Here is a 17,003-nt window from a genome sequence, read left to right on the forward strand (position 1 = left end):
AGACAGCTGTTTCGGGGTGATTGCCCCTCATCAGTGCAGAGCAGAGAGTACTGGGTGAGAGGCCTGTCAGGGTTAGGGGGTACTATCTCTCCTTAGGGAGAGAGCGCCTAGTGTATTGTTATGCACTATGGGAGGCGGCACTAACTTTAACAGCTTTATTACTGTGATTTTAAACCGCCTAAAGTGTCACATTGAATTGGATGAATTATTGCCGACAATCTGGATTGTTGCAGTCTCTGCTAACCTTGTACTGGATGACTTTCATCAGAACCATCATTAACCATGTAACCACTCATCGACTAATGACTGGAGGAATTTCAGCTGTTACCTACTAATGAACTGCGTGAGGCAGAATCTGGACTAAGGCCTCTTTCACATGGGCGTTGTGGGAAAAGGTGCGGGTGCGTGGCGGGAACATACGCGATTTTTCACGCGAGTGCAAAACATTGTAATGCGTTTTGCACTCGCGTGAGAAAAAATTGCGCATGTTTGGTACCCAAACCCGAACTTTTTCACAGAAGTTCGGGCTTGGGATCGGTGTTCTGTAGATTGTATTATTTCCCCTTATAACATAGTTATAAGGGAAAATAATAGCATTCTGAATACAGAATGCAAAGTACAATAGCGCTGGAGGGGTTAAAAAAATAATTTAACTCCCCTTAATCCACTTGCTCGCGCAGCCGGCATCTCTTCTGTCTTCATCTTAGCTGTGTGCAGGAAAAGGACCTGTGGTGACGTCACTCCGGTCATCACATGGTCCGTCACATGATCTTTTACCATGGTGATGGATCATGTGATGACTGGAGTGACGTCACCACAGGTCCTTTTCCTGCACACAGCTAAGATGAAGACAGAAGAGATGCCGGGCTGCGCGAGCAAGTGGATTAAGGTGAGTTAAATTATTTTTTTAACCCCTCCAGCCCTATTGTACTATGAATTCTGTATTCAGAATGCTATTATTTTCCCTTATAACCATGTTATAAGGGAAAATAATAATGATCGGGTCTCCATCCCGATCGTCTCCTAGCAACCGTGCGCGAAAATCGCACCGCATCCGCACTTGCTTGCGGATGCTTGCGATTTTCACGTAGCCCCATTCACTTCTATGGGGCCTGCGTTGCGTGGAAAACACACAATATAGAGCATCCTGCGATTTTCACGCAACGCAGAAGTGATGCGTGAAAATCAACGCTCATGTGCACAGCCCCATAGAAATGAATGGGACCTCCCGGATCCGGCATTATTTTACACATGCCTAAGTGAAACGAAACAAATTTCGTTTTGCGGTCTGCACATGCGCAGACCTTTTTAAAAATTTGAAAAATATAAATGCCGGATCTGTTTTTCCGGATGACAACTGAAGAGACGGATCCGGTATTGCAATACAGCATGCTGCAGTATTTTCTCCGGCCAAAATTGGAGAACACATGCGGATCTGACATTAATTCCTATTGAAATGTATTAATGCCGGATCAGGTACCAAGTGTTCTGGAAAACCGGGTCCGGCTTCCCGGTCTGCGCATGCGCAGAACTTTTAAAAAAAGCGGAAAAAAAATACCAGATTAGTTTTTCCGGATGACACCGGAGAGACGGCTACGGAATTTCAATGCATTTGTCAGACGGATCCGCATCCAGATCCGTCTACAAATGATATCAGTTTGCATATGGATTTCTGGATCTGGCAGGCAGTTCCCGGCGACGGAACTGCCTGCCGGATCCTCACAATGCCAGTGTGAAAGTACCCGAATAGTATTAGTTTCATCATCGGAGATTCAAACTGTTAAACAGTGTTGCGTCCTAGAGGTGACGGTGCCATCTCCAGCAGATACTTCTCCTCCACTGGCTGACATTATCTTACAATGTGCTGGAGATGATAACGAAACAGGTGGGGGGATTAAAATCTGAAGTACAGCTGATTAGAGATGATTGTAAGAAAGTCAGCGGGAGGGTAAATTATGCAGAACAAAGAATAAGTGAGTTAGGGCCCTTTCACACTTGCGTTCTTTTCTTCCGGCATAGAGTTCCGTCGTCGGGGCTCTATGCCGGAAGAATCCTGATCAGTTTTATCCTAATGCATTCTGAATGGAGAGAAATCCGTCCAGGATGCATCAGGATGTCTTCAGTTCCGGAACGGAACGTTTTTTGGCCGGAGAAAATACTGCAGCATGCTGCGCTTTTTGCTTCGGCCAAAAATCCTGAACACTTGCCGCAAGGCCGGATCCGGAATGAATGCCCATTGAAAGGCATTAATCCGGATCCGGCCTTAAGCTAAACGTCGTTTCGGCGCATTACCGGATCCGACGTTTAGCTTTTTCTGAATGGTTACCATGGCTGCCGGGACGCTAAAGTCCTGGCAGCCATGGTAAAGTGTAGCGGGGAGCGGGGGAGCAGTATACTTACCGTCCGTGCGGCTCCCCGGGCGCTCCAGAGTGACGTCAGGGCGCCCCAAGCGCATGGATCATGTGATCGCATTGGACACGTCATCCATGCGCATGGGGCGCTCTGACGTCATTCTGGAGCGCCCCGGGAGCCACACGGACTGTAAGTATACCGCTCCACCGCTCCCCACTACTACTATGGCAGCCAGGACTTTAATAGCGTCCTGGGTGCCATAGTAACACTGAAAGCATTTGGAAGACGGATCCGTCTTCAAATGCTTTCAGTTCACTTGCGTTTTTCCGGATCCGGCGGACACCTCCGGCAAATGGAGTACACGCCGGATCCGGACAACGCAAGTGTGAAAGAGCCCTTAGAAGATCAAGTCATTAAAGGAGTTCTCCGGGCTTAACCTTTTTTTGGGTATTACCGGTAAAAGCTAACCTGTGGAGGAAAGATTATTGCTCACATACTTACCTTCCAGAGTGCAGCCGAAGTCCGTCTTCTCGTCTTCCTGTCTTGAGCAGGAGACGGATCGTGACGTCACCGCCTCCTGCTGAAGAAAGCGCCGGGCGGCCGTCTTCACTGGCTACGCAACCGCACTATGCTGAATGCTAGTGTGCATGCGTGGGATTGCCAGCTGCTCTCTGCAGTGTGGATGGCAAACAAGGGGGGCACTGGATGTCACATGGGGCACTGTGGATGTCACTGTTAGGGTCCATTCACACATCCGTAGTGTAGTGCGGATCCGCAATACACCCGGCCGGCACCCCTATAGAACTGCCTATTCTTGCCCGCAATTGCGGACAAGAATAGGACATGTTCTATTTTTTTTCCAGAGCCGCGGACTGGAAATTCGGGGGCGCGCTCTGGAAGTGCTGATGCGAACAGCACATGTGTGCTGTCCGCATCCATTCCTGCCCTATAGAGAATGAATGGGTCCGCACTTGTTCCGCAATTTGCGGAACGGGTGCGGACACATTCACGGACGTGTGAATGGACCCTTATGGGGCACTGTGGATGTCACTGTTGTGGGGGGCACTGTGGATGTCACTGTTGTGGGGGGCACTGTGGATGTCACTGTTGTGGGGGGCACTGTGGATGTCACTGTTGTGGGGGGCACTGTGGATGTCACTGTTGTGGGGGGCACTGTGGATGTCACTGTTGTGGGGGGCACTGTGGATGTCACTGTTGTGGGGGGCACTGTGGATGTCACTGTTGTGGGGGGCACTGTGGATGTCACTGTTGTGGGGGGCACTGTGGATGTCACTGTTGTGGGGGGCACTGTGGATGTCACTGTTGTGGGGGGCACTGTGGATGTCACTGTTGTGGGGGGCACTGTGGATGTCACTGTTGTGGGGGGCACTGTGGATGTCACTGTTGTGGGGGGCACTGTGGATGTCACTGTTGTGGGGGGCACTGTGGATGTCACTGTTGTGGGGGGCACTGTGGATGTCACTGTTGTGGGGGGCACTGTGGATGTCACTGTTGTGGGCGCTGAGTATAAGTGATAGGGCTCGTGCACAGAACCGTATCTGTTTTGCAGTCTGCAAGTCGCGGATCCACTAAATAAGGTTACTGTCCGTGTGCGATTTACATTTTTTTTGAAGTCCCATTGAGTTCTATGGGTTTTAGATCTGCATTATGAGGACCAGTATAGGACATGTTTTATCTTTCGCAGAACTGGCATACGGATGTGGAAAGCACATGGACGTCATCGGTGTGTATTTTACATCCGTATGTCAGTTCCAGGCAGAACATGTCCTATTCTGGTCCTAAAAATGAGGACCTCAAATCCGAAGAACTCAATGGGACTTCAAAAAATGTGGATCACAAAATGGATACGGTTGTGTGCATAAAACATATGACTCTCTTTCCAGCATTGATTTGGTATTTGGAAACCAGGCGGCTCTACAGAATAAGGGCTCGTTCACACGACCGTTGGTGTCCCGGTCCCGTATTGCGGACCGCATTTGCAAACCCGCAATACACGGGCACCGTTCCGTTGTCATTCCGCATCACTGATGCGGACCCATTAATTTCAATGGGTCCGCAAATCCGGAGATACGGAACACTACGGAGTGCTTTCTGGGGTTCCGTTCCGTGCCTCCGCACCACAAAAAGAGAGAACATGCTGTATCTTTTTTGCGGAACGGAGAGATCGCGGACCCATTCAAGTGAATGGGTCTGCGATCCCCTTGCGCCTGCCCCACGGAAGGTGCCCGTGCATTGTAGAACCATTGGTTCACAGCACAGGCACGGGCCACCAACGGTCATGTGAACGAGCCCTAAAGTGGTAGTCTCGTATGAGCCAAGGTGCATCTCAGACCATTCCCCAGTCTTATTAAAGGTAGGTTTAAGGGTAGAAGCGCAAAATGCAACTCGTAAACTCCATTCAGTTAATCCTACTTGGCTTAACCTAATGGGGCGAGAGGAGCAATTTAACAGAGATTTAATCTTCTTGTTTGAATCAAACAAGGATTCAGCTGGGGTAAACATGGTCTGGGATGCTGCCACGGCTTATGTGAGAGGGCTGCTAAATAAAAAGATTATGGAGTTAAAAAAGGAGCTTGATTTAAGGTTAACATTAGTAAATAAGGAGGTAAAGATGATCACTCAAAAAACTGAGGAAACGAGAGAAGCTTGGTTGTTGGCGACTAATAAGGCTCCATTCACACGTCCGCAAGTGTGGTCCGCAATTGTGCGGAATGGGTGTGGACCCATTCATTCTCTATGGGCACGGAATAGATGCGGAGAGCACACTGCTCTCCGCATCCGCATTTCTGGAGCGCAGTTCCGATCTTTCGGTCCGCGGCTCCCGGAAAAAAAAATAGAACATGTCGCATTGCGGACAAGAATAGGCAGTTCTATGGGGGTACTGCAATACACCCTAATTATGGTAACTATCTCAGGGAAAAAGCCCAGAATATGGATTTATTTGTTAAGACTCGAAGATACTGGGACGGGGGTAGACCAGGTAAATTCTTGTCTAGGATAATTAGAAAGATGGAGACAGCGGTAAATATTGCTGCAATTTGAGATGAGGGGGGCATAATATAGAACGAACCAGACAAGATAATAGTGTTTAGGGAATATTATAAAAACTTGTATTCTACACAGATTCAATAGATTATAGTAAATTGATGGTTTTTTTGAGGGATATTAATGTTCCAAAACTTAGTGCTAACCAGTGGGCAGACTCAGAGCAACCTAAATTATTAAATGAGGTGCTATCAGCAATAGCGGTGACTCCACTTGGTAAAGCAGTAGGCCAAGATGGTCTTCCTATAGAATTCTATAGGAGAGAGAGAGCGTTTTTTGGGCGAAAAGACTAATGGAGTTTTTTTTACACTCAAAACAAGTGGGTCGCTTACCTATTTCAATGGGAGAAGCAACAATCCTCTTAATTCCTAAGGAGGGTAAGGACAGTTTAGACCCGGGTTCATATCATTAATGAATAATGATTGTAAGATTTTGGCTAGAGTTTTGTCGAAGCGATTGAAGGGGGTAATTACGAACTTAGTGCACGCAGATCAATCTTCACCAATATTCAATAGGTGGGGAACGATACCGGTCGATGTTCTATTTTGTCATTGGACGCGACAAAAGCCTTTGGCAGTGTGGAATTGGGCATTTTGTGGGAAATTTTGGGACAATTTGGTATAGGTCCTGATTTTATAAAGTGGATGAAGATCACTTATAGTGACCCGAGAGCAAGGATATCTGTCAATGGCCTATTGTCTGAAAGTTTTTATATTGAAAGGGGTACGAGACGGGGATGTCCTCGCTCTCCTTTACTTTTTGCCCTAGTTGTTGAACCATTAGCTATTAAGATCAGACAGGGTTCATGTTTCCAGGGGTTTGAAGTGAGGGGAAGAGAGGACAAAATATCACTCGATGCAGATGATCTTTTTTTTTTTCCTTGGTGACACTAAGGCCCCATTTACAGGGGCGAGATTTCCGCGCGGGTGCAATACGCGAGGTGAACGCATTGCACCCGCACTGAATCCGGACTTATTCATTTCTATGGGGCTGTGCACATGAGCGTTGATTTTCACGCACCACTTGTGCGTTACGTGAAAATCGCAGCATGCTCTATATTGTGCGTTTATCATGTAACGCAGGCCCCATAGAAGTGAATGGGGCTGCGTGAAAATCGCAAGCATCCGCAAGCAAGTGCGGATGCGGTGCGATTTTCACGCATGGTTGCTAAGATGACAGTCTATTCACTGTATTATTTTCCCTTATAACATGGTTATAAGGGAAAATAATAGCATTCTTTAATACAAAATGCTTAGTACAAGGTCAATTGAGGGTTAAGAAATAAAATTAATTAACTCGCCTCCTCCTCTTGATCGCGTAGTTGCCGATCTCTTTTTACTTCTTTAATCATGCGCTGCCGGCTAAAGGACCTGTGGTGACGTCACATCACATGGTCCAATCACATGGTCCATCACCGTGGCGATGGACCATGTGATGAGCTCAGTGACGTCACCACAGGTCCTTTGACAGGTCCTGAAGAATGAACAGGAGACCGGCAGCTACGCGATTAATTGGAGGAGGTGAGTTAATTATTTTTTTTATTTTTTAACCCTCAATTGACCTTGTACTAAGCATTCTGTATTAAGAATGCTATTATTTTCCCTTACAACCATGTTATAAGGGAAAATAATTACATCTACAGAACACCGAACCCAAACCTGAACTTCAGTGAAGAAGTTCGGGTCTGGGTACCACAGTCAGTTTTTTATGATGCGCGTGTAAAACACATTGCACCCGCGCGATAAAAACTGAACAACGGAACGCAATCGCAGTCAAAACTGACTGCAATTGCGTACCTACTCGCGCGGGTTTGCCGCAATGCATCCGGACGTAATCCGGACACGCTCGTGTGAAAGGGGCCTAACAGGGATTTAAATTTCGTTATGGCAATGATGGCTGAATTTGGTATGCATTCGTGTATAGTAATTGGGGTAAATCGACCCTACTTCCGCTAAGCGACAAGGTTGTGGTATTGGACGAGAAGCTAAGGATACTGGGTCCTCGTGAAAGTTTTAAATACTTGGGGTTAGAAATAGCGAAGGATCCTGCTAGATTTATAGAGTTGAATCTTGTGCCGCTGTTTCGGAAGATGAGAGAGGATTAAGATGTGGAACAAACTCCCCATAAACAAAGATAGGATAGGTTTGATCAAAATGGTTCTGTTACCTCAACTATTATATACCATCAGGAATTGCCCGATCTACTTAGGTTAGCCTGTTTTCAAAGAAATGGAGAAACTGTTCCATGATTTATTGTGGGTTGGTAAGAGAGTTAGGAAAAAATGAAGCTGGTTTACAAGGTCCTATGATCAAGATGGCTTGGAAGTACCAGATATGAAGCTTTATTATTTAGCGGCCAATATTGCACTGAATATGAAATGGGAACAGGTGGATTTTTTTTACGACATTTGGCGTAGAATAATAACTGTGTACTGCCAAATATGTTTTGAATCAGGACAAATGTATAATAAGGGCGTATATAGAATCCCAATGGTGAAATCTTTAGCGGAGACTTGGGTTAAGGTTAAGCAATATTAGGGTTTGGAGGGAATTACACGAATGACTCCTTTTTGGTATAATAGGACACTGGGGGAAATTGCTTTTGTTGGAGACGCTAAGTATTGGACAACAAAAAGATTTTGGTCTATATCACAATATACACTGCCTGTCCATAAAAAGTTGCCACCAAAAAAAAAAAGGTCACACACTCTAATATTTAGTTGGACCGCCTTTAGCTTTTATTACGGCACGCATTCGCTGTGGCATTGTTTCGATAAGCTTCTGCAACGTCACAAGATTTATTTCCATCCAGTGTTGCATTAATATTTAACCAAGATCTTGCATTGATGATGGTAGAGTCTGACCGCTGCGCAAAGCCTTCTCCAGCACATCCCAAAGATTCTCAATGGGGTTAGGGTCTGGACTCTGTGGTGGACAATCCATGTGTGAAAATGATGTCTCATGCTCCCTAAGCCACTCTTTCACAATTTGAGCCCGATGAATCCTGGCATTGTCATCTTGGAATATGCCCGTGCCATCAGGGAAGAAAAAATCCATTGATGGAATAACCTGGTCATTCAGTATGTTCAGGTAGTCAGCTGACCTCATTCTTGGAGCACATACTGTTGCTGAACCTAGACCTGACCAACTGCAGCAACCCCAGATCATAGCACTGCCCCCACAGGCTTGTACAGTAGGCACTAGGCATGATGGGTGCATCACTTCATCTGCCTCTCTTCTTACCCTGATGCGCCCATCACTCTGGAACAGGGTAAATCTGGACTCATCAGACCACATCACCTTCTTCCATTGCTCCAGAGTCCAATCTTTATGCTCCCTAGCAAATCGAAGCCTTTTTTTCTGCTTTGCCTCACTGATTAGTGGTTTTCTTACGGCTACACAGCTGTTCAGTCCCAATCCCTTGAGTTCTCTTCACATTGTGCGTGTGGAAATGCTCTTACTTTCGCTATTAAACATAGCCCTGAGCTCTACTGTTGTTTTTCTTCGATTTGATTTCCCCAAACGTTTAAGTGATTGCCAATCACGGTCATTCAGGATTTGTTCCTGCCACATTTCTTCCTCGAATACGATGGGTCCCCACTATACTTCCAGTTTTTAATAATGCGTTGGACAGTTCCTAAAGGGGTTGTTCAGGTTATAGTTATTGATGACCTATCCTCAGGATAGGTCATCAATATCAGATCGGCTGGGGTCCGACACCCAGCACCCAGTGCGCGCCTTCTCTTCAAACAGCTGATCGGCGGTGTCGGACCCCAGCCGATCTGATATTGATGACCTATCCTGAGGATAGGTCATCAATAAATATAACTTGGACAACCCCTTTAACCCAATTTTAGTAGTTTCTGCAATCTCCTTAGATGTTTTCTCTGCTTGATGCATGCCAATGATTTGACCCTTCTCAAACAGACTAACATCTTTTCCACGACCACGAGATGTGTCTTTCGACATGGTTGTTTAAGAAATGAGAAGCAACTCATTGCACCAGTTGGGGTTAGATAAATTGTTGCCAGCTGAAAGATAATCGCCCATGCAGTAATTATCTAATAGGAGGCTCATAACTATTTGCTTAGTTAAATCCAGGAGGCGACTTTTTTTTTTTTTGGACAGGCAGTGTATTTAACCCCTTAAAGACCCATGACGTACATGTACGTCATTTCTTTCCGGGACTTAAAGGCCCGTGACGTACATGTACTTCATGGTGATCGGGCGGATGCAGGAGCTGCGCCCGCCTGTTCAGCGGCAGGGTTATTTTTTTTAACTTAATTGCTATTAGCCCCCTATTAGGGTGAATGGGATTCTGACACTGTCCATGCTGAACTGTGCCTCGTGCGCTGCTTTACAGAACCTCCAGCAAGGCCCAGGCTGTTATTGTAACTGATCAGAGGCCTTAAATTTCGCTGTGGGGGCTCCGATCGGTAGGCAGCCGCATCCCTCTGCCTAACCTCACAGATGCCACAATCCGTTTTGAACGCAGCATCTGAGGGGTTAAATGACGGGATTTGGTGTGATCCCCATTCCCCGGCCCATGCTCACTGATAGCCGGTCCCTGCTGCATGCGCCGGCATCAGTGAAATTACCGATGCCGGCGAATTAACCCTTGATGTGATGCGGTCAGCGCTGACCGCGGCGCGTGCGATGTCGGGCGGGGATCGGAGCTGCCATCGGGTCCCCGTGCTGCTGCGTTGGGGAACCGATGGCAGGGAAGACAGCCAGGTGCCTTCTTTAGGCATCGGGGCTGCCTTCCGGGAGAGCCTGTGAGATCCAGCCCCCTGGATTTCACAGGCAGGAAGCTGTATGAGTAATACACACAGTATTACACTTACAGCCAATGCATTCCAATACAGAAGTATTGGAATGCATTGGAAAAGGGGATCAGACCCCAAAAGTTGAAGTCCCAAAGTGGGACAAAAAATAAAGTGAAATAAAAGTTAAAAAAATTGTAAGTTTCAATAAAAAATAAATTGTCACCTTACATCACTAAAAGTGCAACACGAAGCAATCAAAAAGGCGTATGGCCCCTAAAATAGTACCAATCTAACCGTCATCTCATCCTGCAAAAAATGAGCTCCTACTTAAGACAATCGCCCAAAAAATAAAAAAACTATGGCTTTCAGACTAAAACACGATTTTATTTATTTTTGTTTCAAAAATGCTTTGTTAAATGTAAAAAAAAGGTATCACCGCGTCCGTAAGAACCGGCTCTATAAAAATATCACATGACCTAACCCCTCAGATGAACACCGTAAAAGAATAAAATTAGAATTAAAACTGTCAAAAAAGCTATTTTTGCACCTTGCATCACAAAAAGTGTACTAGCAAGCGATCAAAAAGCGATATATATGACTGCGTGCAGCATCAGGTCATAGTGCGCGCACTACGTCCTGACGCTGTACGGGGTCAGGACAGTGCAGCGCAGGCCATAAAGATGGGAGTACCGTGGCGCAGACCAGGGAGGGTAAATATTACCTCCGCTTGCGGCGCTTCGCTCCCCGCTCCTAATACATACTAGTATTCCTTTTATAAGACGCACTGACATTTCCCCCCCCCCCCCCCCAACTTTTGGGGGAGGGGGGGAAAGTGCGTCTTATAACGCGAAAAATACGGTATATGAAATCCTGACCTGTGAGTTCTGGATAAGGATTGGTGTCAGAACACAGCACTACTGAAGAACTCATCGTCATATGCAATTACCTATTCAGGAGGGCTGTGTTCTGACACCAGTCTTCAGCCAATACTTACAAGTCAGGATTTTGGTATTGATTATACAGTATGTAGCATATAGGATATTTTTCCCCTCTGTATTTTATACTGGATGTCACATTATTCATTCAGTTATATGTATGTTGAAGTTATTATTTTGGATCATCTTTTTTGTACGCTACAAACCTTTATTGGAGGTCAGTGCTTGGAGTTATATTAGTTTGTGACCTGTATTATTCTATATCAAGCTTGTATATTTTTTTATGTTACTATTTTTTGTGGGTATGCAAACTTTTTGTTGCATGTTACTTTTTTTCCTATGTAGTCTGCGTGTATTTACACTTGTGTAGCACCCCCTCTTTATGTAGGTAAGAATCTTTCTCAAGCCCTATAATTGCTTAAAATATGACATACTCCTCCCATTTTCCAGCGCTGTTCTCTGTAGCGCTATTCCGGTCCTGCTGACACTGGTTGTCCCAGTATACGGTATGTAACCACTGTTGCTAATCATTGCCATCAGTGGTGGTCCAACAAGCAGTGACAGCAGGACCAAACTGGCGCCCCAGAAAAAGGGTATACCAGAGTATACCATGACTTTTTTTATTTATTTTTTTATTTTAAACAATTGTAGGGCTTGTCTGAAATTTTTAATTATCTGGAGCAATCCCTTTAAGGTCTAGCTTGGAGTTTGTAAGGTGGAAAGATGAAGTCTTGTATCTCTGGTGTCTTTTAGCTTTAGATATTGTTTCTTGTGTGATGATGGAAAAAGGTCAACCAGTTCTTCTCTGTTGACTGTGAAGACCCTTGTGTCTTCGTTGTTTTGGACTCCCAAGAGGTTCCTTGTGTTCCTGGGAATCTGTAACCCAAATGTTTTTGATTATCCCCATAGTGCAGTTCAAAGCTTTTATATTCCCTGGTTGTGTTTTGTTTTGGCACGTAGCCCGGGCTCTGTAGATAGATAACTTTTTTTAAATGAAATATGATTCAGCTTACTCCTTAGAATACTATTTATCTGCCGCTTACATTTATTGTCTGAAGACACCCCACTCCCTCCCAAATTTCCTTTTTGTGATTTTGGTGTTTCCTTATTTGGCCATCACTACAATCTTCCCAAACAGGTCCAGGCAACCACATGTTTCCATAGATTTGTCCAGTCAAGACCAGTTACGTTGGCTGTAGATGACCAGACCACTTCTAATAAATGCTCAAATTGTATTTGTGTTATCCAGGAAGATCAGTAGATATTTTAAACAGGTACTCCCAGAGTTGTCTTTTATCACCTATCCACATGATAGAAAAGTGTCTAAAGGCTGGGGTCTTCACCACTGGGACCCCCACCAATCATGAGATTGAGGGTCCCCGATGAACTTCATGAGGAAGAGCTTGGATGGAGCCGTGGTCCAGCATGCGTGCTGCCACTCTATTCAGAGTCCATCGGTGTGACAACCATGCTTCGTTCCTGTGGGTGGTAAGCTTCTGCTAGGGGTCTGGCAGTGTTTTTTTTTTTCCCCCACTCCCCATTGTAGAAAGAACTTTGGTGGGATCAGATGACTGTCTTGGGGATCTTCCAGCTACCTCCAAAGACAGATTAGAGATGGATTGGGCATGTTAGACTTCTTTGTCTCTGCATGTGACAGCAGCTTATTCACTTCTCCCCAAACGTGCATATTCGAGGCAAACCTAGCACGTACATGTATGGTATAGACTGGAGGAACAGCTGGCAGCCGAAGAAGCGTTGCCCACCTTTATTTTTGGTTTAACACTAGTCTGTGTGGCCATTTAGGTTATGTTTAGACAAAGACAGTGCCGATTTATGTCCTTCATGCAGGTTTGTTCTGTTCTACCCAAACCATATGTGAGCAGGCAGTGATATGCAGTGGGCAATAATCTCTATTTCTATAGCAGCAACTTATCAAGGGGGCACGTGGACAACAAAATCAGTCATTGCACACTAGCTAATCAGCAATTCAGACAATAGGAGTGAGGGTAAGCTCGCAAGAGCTTCCTATCTATCCGGAAATAAAAGCGAAACAACAGTTACAAAGGGCGTGGGGGGTGCTGATGACGGGATTACATTCTATTAAGACGTGTAAATGGGGAAGAGTTTAGATTAGAGAATGTGATAGGCCGTCCTGATAAGATGTGTTTTTAGGAAGCACCTAAAACTGTGGTTGTGGAACCACTGTGTCAAGCAAAGAGATTTGGTTTGGGGCTACTCCTAAGTGCATTATCGTGACAGTCCCCTAGTCTTCATCCTTTTACCTCTATATAGGGATTTGGACTCCGCTGCAGGGGAACTTCCAGGCTACTCCCTCCTTCAGTAGTCTCTAATTGACTGCTGAACCATGTGGGAGACACCATAACACTTCGAGGTCGAGGCAGGCAGAGTACGTGGACTCCAGGAAACAGTCCGAGGGCAGGCAGTTCAGGTTTATCATGGAAATCAGACAAGGGTCTGGTCAGGCAGTGAAGAGTCAAGATCTAGAAGACAAGCAGTGGTTGGTACATGAGAAATCGAAACAATGAAAGCGTCAGGAAACTACTAAGTAGAACCTATTGCTCAGGCACAAGGGAAGGTGCCTTAACTACTGCTGGGAGACCAGCCATTGGCTGGTGACGATTAGGGTCCACACGTTGGCTCTTTAACGGCTGGAGGGAGCGCACTCTATGGGCAGCAAGAGGTAGTGGTGGCAGGAAGCAGGCTACATCCTGCAAGAAGAAACCTTCCTGTACTCGTGCGCGCTGGGAAGAAGGAGAATACTGACAGATTTGAGCCGCTGGCACAGCGCTGGATTCTGGATTTTTTTTTTTTTTTTTGAGGCGCAGGTAACATGAGAGTAAGTGAATGTAGGGAATGAAAGCGATTATGACATAACCCCCAGACAGTGAGAGTAATGCCTATGGGTTATGGTAGAACTAATCGAAGTATCAGGCAGGTAATTCGATGACTGAAACCCAAGAATCCGTTACGACCCATTTTAGTGCACTGGCATTGGGTAGGTGCAGATGGACCTTGTAAACTATGTGCCCATTTAATTCTGCGGTCTGCCACTTGATCATCGTTTTGTTACACTCATAAAATGACCTACATCGCTCATCGTAGGGCTCTTTATAGAACCGTTGGCTTGTCGGATCCGGTTGGAGAATAGTATAGATGGTTTCGGGGTGGCGGGAGTGAGCGATAAAATTAGCCTATATGCAGACGATGTGATTCTGTTTCTGGACCAGGGTTGGAAAATCCTTCCCTATGTTATAGAGGTTATAGAATATTATGGTAAATTATCAGGCTACTTGATCAATTGGTCAAAGTCATCGCTCCTCCCGCTGAACCGGAAAGCTGTAGATGTGGGGAGCCGAGTTCGTGTTTTGGCTCCTAACGATACCTTAGATTACTTGGGGGTTAAGATCGGGGTTCCTATAAGTAGGTTCTATGAGCTTAATCTGGTCCCAGTTTTGGATAAAGTCAGGATCAAAGTCGGTGCTTGGCGGAAATTGATACTGGCACAGACAGATCGAATTGCGCTGATCAAGATGATTATTTTGCCTATGGTTCTGTTTCCGATCTGTGCTTCCCCTGTTTGGATTGACGATATCTTCTTTCATAGATTGGAGACTTTGATTAATGATCTAATTTGGGGCAGGAAGAGGGTGCGTATAAAGCAGAGATATCTATGGTTGTCGGAGGCAGATGGTGGGTTGTCACTACCCTTTTTTTCAAGGATATTATTTTTGTGCACAGATTCAGAGATGTTGTAACTGGAAAGAGAGTTTACTTTCACGGTATTTGAATAAAGTTATGGATACACCAATCGGGAATATTTTTTCATGTTTGGAAACAGGATCTATGGGAATGAGGAAACCCTTGTTGATCCCTTTATCAATACAGAGGGTGTGGAATAGGTTGAAGGAGTTCCTTAAAGTCCCTGGCCCGTTCGTTTTCACCCCATTGTGGGGGAACAGGGCGTTGGAGGAATTTTTCAAAATTACAGAATTTGGGTATTGGACACGTAATGGTATCAATAGGGTGTCTCACCTATTCCATTTAGGACATTTTTAAATCACTTTTGGAATTTGGCTTTCATGATAGTTCACCATTAGAGGTATTTATGTATGCACGTTTGAAACATTTATTTGAAGCTTCTAGGAATAGGGGCCGTATTTTTCCACAAAAGAATATATTTTTTGATTATTGTGACGCCCAGAAGGTGAAATTATCTAGATTATACGCTAAACTCAGAATGGCACTGGCTACTGTAACGCCTTTTAAAAGCCCAAGTAAATGGGAGCAAGAGTTGAATTGCCCTCCTTTACAGTGGCCCACTATCTATAGGAATGTGAGAAAGGCGACAGTTTCCAGTGCTCATAGATTAATTCAATTTAAGATCCTTCATAGACTGTATTATACGCCCAAAACCCAAGGAAAATTCCCTCAGAATAGGGACCGGGACTGTAGTTGTCCTAAATGTGGATATGTGAATGCGAGTTATGTCCATATGCTTTGGAGCTGTAGTAAAGTAAGACAATACTGGGATGAGGTTTTCTCTGCCCTTCAGAAGGAATCCTTAATGAACTATAACCCGGGGATCTTGATGGTGATCTTTGGAGACTATGGTTCAGAAACTGAAGTCCCCCCCCCCCCCCCCCCCAGGTTAGACGGATCTGGATGAGAGGATTGATGGTCGCGAAAGCTATATTGGTCAGGCACTGGGGCTCTGTCTCCTCGTCAAGGGAGTGGGGTTTATACCTTCAACAAATTAAAATATGTGAGGATATGGAAAGGAATCGGAGAGTTGCACGCAGAACCACGTAGAAATAAATTAATGTTTTTTCTTTTTTCTTCTTTGGATGAATTGAGGGGAACGACAGCCAATGGGGGGGAGAGGGATATAACGATGTTTACGAATTCTATTATATTATATACATGGATGTGATGGTTATGTTATATATTGTTATATATTATACACTAATGTGATTGAAAAAAAAAAAAAAAAAAGTAGCCAGTCCTAGAAATCTAGAACAGCGATCTGAAGAGATCAATAATTTGCATTGTCACTCCGCGTAGGAAATGCACTTTCCCCGTCACGTCGTCTGGTTAATTAGTTTACAACTTGGCTCTGTTTAGCAGTCTGGACAATCTAGATAACACGGGTCATGTTGTATCGGGTCAGAGTACCGCTTTTTTTCATGTCCTCCTATTGGCAGACTGCAGCAGGCTATAATGTTATTGTAGAAATTCTTACCTAGATGTTGGGGGGGAATGAAAATTCGGACATGTCCGATTTCAACATGCCCCAGCTTTTATTTCATATCACTCTTCCCTTTACTTGGATACTCAGGAGGGCATGCCTGTATGTCAGGGAGGCAGAGGAATAGCTATGTGCTGGATGCATGTCGTGAATAGCCACCTTACAGGGGTACTAAACCTGGAAATGAACGATAAAGCTAAGGAGATGCTCTAACCCCACTGTTTAAAGGGGTTATCCAAGATTGGTGGACCTGCGGTGGGGTTCATAATTGCCTAGTTCCAGCTCCACGGCCACCTCTACAGGTCCCGGGTCTCTGGGAATCAACATCCTGTGGACGGGGGAAGGGGTATGTGACCGCTGCAGCCAATCACTGGCTTCAGTGGTGACCTGTCAGCCGTGCAGCTCATGGCCCAGTGGGGACAAGTCACCACTCCTGCGTCTGATGGATTTACAGAGATCCTTGCTACGTGCTGCAGAAACAACCCCCTTCAAATGCATGGCGAGTTAATTAACACTTACAATTCCAGTAACAGAAATCTGAGTAGTTTTAAAGGGTTTTGAGCGCTTTAGAGTCCTTTTAAAAAGGGACATTGCAGTAATTTGAAGTCACGCCCCTTTC

At 45.2% G+C, this 17,003-nt stretch overlaps 1 protein-coding gene across 1 annotated transcript in view; it reads left to right on the forward strand.

The window, feature by feature from the left end:
- The window catches only part of LOC120986257 (G protein-coupled receptor kinase 5-like), a 76,491-nt gene that overhangs the window by 31,143 nt on the left and 28,345 nt on the right, over positions 1-17,003 (forward strand). The gene's annotated exons all lie outside the window — the stretch shown is intronic.

The sequence above is a fragment of the Bufo bufo genome, chromosome 1, assembly GCF_905171765.1.
Source record: "Bufo bufo chromosome 1, aBufBuf1.1, whole genome shotgun sequence".
NCBI lineage: Eukaryota > Metazoa > Chordata > Amphibia > Anura > Bufonidae > Bufo > Bufo bufo.